This window comes from Lactuca serriola, chromosome 5 (assembly GCF_051521515.1).
Source record: "Lactuca serriola cultivar US96UC23 chromosome 5, Lser_US96UC23_V15, whole genome shotgun sequence".
Lineage (NCBI taxonomy): Eukaryota > Viridiplantae > Streptophyta > Magnoliopsida > Asterales > Asteraceae > Lactuca > Lactuca serriola.
The window spans coordinates 278,237,520-278,243,573 of NC_136412.1; positions in this window are offsets into that span (position 1 = coordinate 278,237,520).

Consider the following 6,054-nt stretch of genomic DNA (forward strand, 5'->3'; position numbering starts at 1 on the left):
AACTCTTTTTGAAGTAATAAAGATGAAATATTTGAGTATTATGTGAATTATGTGTATTTATGTGCTTATTATTTAATTATAAATGTATAATTAATAAAGAATAAAAATAAACGTCAAAATTAAAGTGTGAGATAAACCCGATATCTTTACATAAAGTTGTAGTGGTTGAAACAAGGATTCCGGGGATATAAGGAACGTCGAAATCGCAGCGGAACCGACACGATACCGGGAGGCGTAAATAGTGAATTTACGATAGAGCGAGATTTAGCCTTAGCACTTAAACAAAAATCGTAAAATATGCTAAACTAAAAACATCGATAAAAAGAACGCCCAAATCTGACTTCGTATGAAGAAGTTATGATTTTTCGAAGTTTCAGATTAGTAGTGTACAACCCGAAATTTGAATATTAGAACGAGCGGTTTTTAGCCGATACGACTTGAATGAGAATCGAAGATCTTGTTAAGAGTAGCATAACGGGAAAAAGATGGGCGAAAACGGACGTCGGATGAAGAAGTTATGAGGATTTAACGGACCAACCCTGTCCCGGCCTGTTAATAATATAAAATTTAAAATCGAGTCAAAATTAGCCGACGAAGTCTAAACGAAAGTTGTAGAGTACGTTCCCACCTTCGCGTGGATATAAAGAACGTCGAAAACGGAGCTCGTATGCGAAATTTATGATTTTTAGAAGTCGAAATGCAATTTGAGAAGCTGGTGCAATGGGTGATGACGTGGCTCGATCAGGGCCGTAGCTTGCGGATCACGATCTGGTCTTCGGATTTGGACACCTGGCCTTGCTACGCCTCGCGTACGAGAGTAACGCCCCGCGTCCGAGTACGCCCCGCGTCGGAAGAAGGCTACGCCAAGCGGACTTCGGATTGAGCGGTTCGGAGGAGTGCCACGATGACCCAGCAGCGAAGCGACGCGTGTAGTACGACCGAGCCACTACGCCCAGCATAGGTCCGAGGTACGCCCAGCGTACCGAGGCCTCGCAAGCTATAAAAGGGGGGCCGAGGCAGCTTCATTTTTCACTCCAAATTCCACACTCTCTCTAGCTTCTTTCTCTCTCTAAGTGCCCTAAACCCTCCTAAACCCTAGATAAGGCCCTTTGCACCCTAAGGAAGCCCCGAGGCTCCCGGAGTCCCGAGAAAAAGAGTCTTTCGGTTTCGAAACGCTGCTCCAAATAAAGTTCCGGTTTTCGTTAAAATCCGCTGTAAGTGAGTCACGCTTACACAATTTTTAATATAGCTTTCAAATAACTATAGGAATGTTATTAGGTCCTTGAAATAATTATTTGGGCTATTATTATGAGTTATATTGAGTGTTATTTAACACTTATATAATAATAATAATAGTCAGACTATTAATTTGTCGCGGTTATTGTTAGACTAAACCCTAGTGGTACTGGAACTAGGTTTTATCGAAGGAAAATTTGTTTTGAGAGTATCGAAGCGTTGTCCGAGTGCTGAGTCACCACCTTTCAGGTGAGTGCATAGTTACTTTCATCTTACACATAGATATGAAGTATTTTATATAAATTACGTGCTATGTGTGCATATTAACTGAATACTTGCTATCTATGTTGGATGAACATTTTTATACATGTTTTCAATGATTTAAACTGTATATTTATTTTATATCTACGAAAACGTCGGGGTAAAACATGGGTAGATGTATTAGTTGTTGTGTGATAAAATGAAATAATGAGAGACCTCGCTATAGATGCTATTGATGATCCAGTCATCTAGCGGAGTATAGATGACGACCACGGACTATTCTAGACAGTCTAGTGGAACACTAGTAGCTAGGCTCGCAACTTGTAGGTGTTTATTTGAACTGTGTGTTTATTTTAACTGTGTGCTCACCAGGTGTATTCCATCCCCCACATGGTTGCCTTAAGGACATTTATTGCCGAGGAATCCCCTTAGCAGTAGTGTCCATCCGATGATAGTCCTTAGACTAGGTCCCTTGTGTTATATGTTTTAGGGACGTAAGGTGAGGATAACGGGAACGGGTAATCGGGTTTGTTTGGTTTGATAAAGCTAATAACTTATTTATTGTGGGTTGAAAACCCTATGTGCTCACCAGGCTCCCAAGCCTGACCCACTCAGTTTCTTGTATTACAGGTAATGGCGCATGAGCATAGATGTGATGTCTTGGGATGAGAGATTAATGGATTTTAGGCCTGTAAATACGGAATAATGTAGTAAGGCCTATGTTGTATTGTTTATGCTTATGATCTGTATCGAACACGGCATTCCGAGTCTTTTTAATGAAATACATTTCTATGTAAATGCTTTTGATAAATCTTTATCATATTTTGTTTTGGGACAAATTCCGCAACACTTTTATTTAAAATGTTACTCTGATTTTTAAACAAAGCAAAAACAAAATCGGTCTTTTCTGGCCATGATTTTGGGGATGTCACAGTTGGTATCAGAGCATTAGTTTAAGCGAACTAGGAATTTGTAGGATTTCTAGACTTAAACTTAGAATGCTAAGCGATGATTGTGAGGTGTGAGAACTAGCTTATTTTAGGAATTATGCCTAAAATGCTTTTATGTGCTAAATGCTTTGTACCTGACATGCTATTATTTGTTCGGATCTATGGTATGTTGCCGACCGGATCTGGAAACCTTATGTGTTTAGGATTCTAAACGTACCACTACGATATTAGAACTAGCATGTAACGTTTCGGAGTGATAAGGATGATTTAAACGTCTATCCTAAATAAAGATCTAAATTCACCTTATTCGGTGTATAGATCAAGATGGCAAGAACCTGTAGCGGAAACATGAATGCAAATGGGAACAGAAATCAACCCCCAGTGATTGAGCAAATAAAGGTTGTGGAACCCGCTGCTGAGCCAATAACGATGGCCGGAGTGCAAGCGATGATCCAAGCAATGTTGGATCGTCAAATGGAGGAAACCAGATGTTTGCTCCAGCAAAATCGAGAGGAAGCGACTATTCAGATCGAACAGCCTGAGTTGAACGAAGGGCAGACCGAGGAAGGAAACTACAGTGGGACTGTTGGTCAAGTCAACCCACCAATAGTTCGACAAAACAACCAAGATGACGAAGTCGAGAGGAATGGATGCAAGTACAAGGATTTTCTGACTTGCAAGCCATCGACTTTCAATGGAAAGGAAGATCCGATCGCGGTCATGGATTGGATCTCGGAGATGGAGTTAGCTTTCATGACGTGCGGTTGCAGAGGAAAACAACAGACCAAATTTGAAGTGCGTCAGTTTCGAGGAGGCGTTTACGTTGGTGGAATACCTTGGGGAAGACTCTGAGCCCCAATGAGCCCCTGCAACTGACATGGGCAGAATTTCTGGTGCAATTCAAGAGAAAGTTATGCTCAGCTCAAAACCTGCTCGAGCTAGAGAACCAGTTTCTAACCCTGAAGAAGGGAAGCATGTCAATCGATGAACACACGAACAACTTCACCAAAAAGATGGAGTTTGCCTTGCGTCTTGTTCCGGATGAGCTGACAAAGATCGACAAGTACGCTAAGGGACTCCCATGGGAGTATGTTGTGCCAGTGCGTCAGCACCTACTCTGGAGGCAGCTATCTGGGCTGCCAAGTCTGTGGAGGATATGATTAAGGGAAGAGCTGCCAGCAAAGTTGAGGTTGGCGAGAAGAGGAAATTTGAAGCATTTGCTAAACCCAACAAAAAGAAGAGCAAGTTCGGTTCAAAGAAGCTTGGGGGAGGAGGAAATTAATTTAAATGGTGCGAGAAGTGCAAGAAGAAGCACTCTGGAAAATGTAGCGAGGAAGTAACCTGCTACAAGTGTGGGAAAACGGGGCACTATGCCAATGAGTGCACCATCAACAAGAGGGTGTGCTACGAGTGCCGTGAAGAAGGGCATATTGCTAAGGATTGCCCAAAGAAGAAAGATACGGGAAGCCCTAACATTCCACCGAAGTCGAAGGTGAGAGCCTTCTAGATGATGCTCGAGGCTGTGAAGGAGGCAGCAGACGTCGCTTCAGGTACCTTTCTTGTAAATGGTTTGCCTGCGAATATACTATTTGATTCCGGAGCCAACTATTCCTTTGTATCGCATAAATTTTGTGGGAAATTAGCATTGCCTGTAGAAAAACTTGATAATGCCCTGATTGTAGAGGTTGCCAGTGGCAAGTTCGTACTTGTTAGTAATCGTATTAAGAACGTAGTCATCGACCTAAACGGAAACAAATTCCACAAAGAGCTATTACCCATAGAGTTAAACGGTTTCGACATCGTTTTGGGTATGGATTGGCTTAGTGCCAACGATGCTGAGATCCAATGCCGAAAGAAGATAGTAAGGGTAAACCCACCCGGAAAGGAATCATTTATGGTGTATGGGGACAAACGCAGGGTGAATTCTGGAATCATCTCCCTGATGAAAGCCAGGAAATGTTTATCCAAAGCATGTGCATCATACTTGGCATTCGTAATCGATGCTAAGAAAGAAAAGAAAGAGGTGCAGAATATACCAGTCTTATGTGATTATCCGTAAGTCTTTCCCGAAGATCTTCCCGGATTTACCACCTGATAGGCAAGTGGAGTTTCGTATAGACTTGTTACCAGGAACGACACCAATAGCGAAAACACCTTACCGATTAGCACCGACGGAGATGAAGGAGCTTATGTCACAACGTGTCGTCTGAGCACGTACGTATGAGCCGGTATTTGAGCATTGAGAAGTGATGTCATGGTTCGAGTACCATGATAAGTAGCAGATTGAGAAGTGATGTCTTGGTTCGAGTACCATGAGTTGTAGCAGGTCGAGAGTTGATGTCATGGTTTGAGTGCCATGATTTGAGGTGGACTGAGAAGAGGGAACGTGGTCGAGAGTTGATGTCATGGTTCGAGTACCATGAGTTGTAGCAGGTCGAAAGTTGATATCATGGTTCTAATCATTTATGGTGTAGGTGCGATGTTACTGGTGGAAACAGTATGTGGGATAGATTGCTGGTGCGCCGATTGGGGATGGTTCGAACCCTAAGTGGGGGAGAACTGAGTATTTTATTGAGGGGATCATAGATTCGATTGAGAATGGTTAGGGATCTGGATATAGAGAGATCGACAGTGTGAACTCATGAGCCCATGGTTATTGGTAATTGAGACGAGGTGCAGAGCGAGATAATGAATGTATTATTTTTGAAAAGGATGAGTGTCTCCACGGCAAGTGGTCGTTGGTTGGAGATCTTGGGGTGAACGGAAATTCTTCGAGGTCATAATAATGGTGAATTCGAGATGGTTGGCTCGTAGGGTGAGTTCGACAGTTGAGAAATTCTGGTTCAATGATGGGGCTGTTATTCAACTTGGGAAGGAAGAAGTGATTAGACAACCAATTTCAGGTTGTGGATCAGGAAGATCAGTGGATGAGACGAGACGTCGTGAGCTTCTATGGTGGTGTATCGAGGTATCCGAATTTAATGCATTGGATTTTGGATAATTTTTAGTCTTGAGTGGAGACGGAAGGTGGTAGGTCAAGCATCTATGATTGGTAGGTCAAGCATCTATGATTCCAGTGGGAGTCCTTTCGGTTAATGACAATAAGTGAGATTGTCCAAGAATATGGCTTGCAGCAGAGAAGGGTGTTTTATTATGGCGATTGCCACCAAATATAGTGATGCATAATTTGTGTAAGTGCATATAACCTACATATGATTGGTCCGTGGAGTGTGTGAGTCAGTCAGAGGTTGTTGTGATGCTACGGGAAGTCGTAGTACTCACAAGTCAGAGGTTGTTGTGATGCTACGGTAAGTCGTAGTACTCACTAGTCAGAGGGTGTTGTGATATTGCGGGATGCCATAGTACTCACTGGTCATAGGTGGTTGTGATGCTACGGGAAGCCGTAGTACTCACTAGTCAGAGGTTGTTGTGATGCTACGGGAAGCCGTAATACTCACTAGTGAGAGGTTGTGGTGATATAGCGGGAAGCCGTAGTACTCACCAGTCAGTCAGATGTTGTGGTGACACTGCGGGAAGCCGTAGTACTCACTAGTCAGTGAGAGGTTGATGTGGTGCTACGGGAAGACGTAGTACACACTAGTCAGTG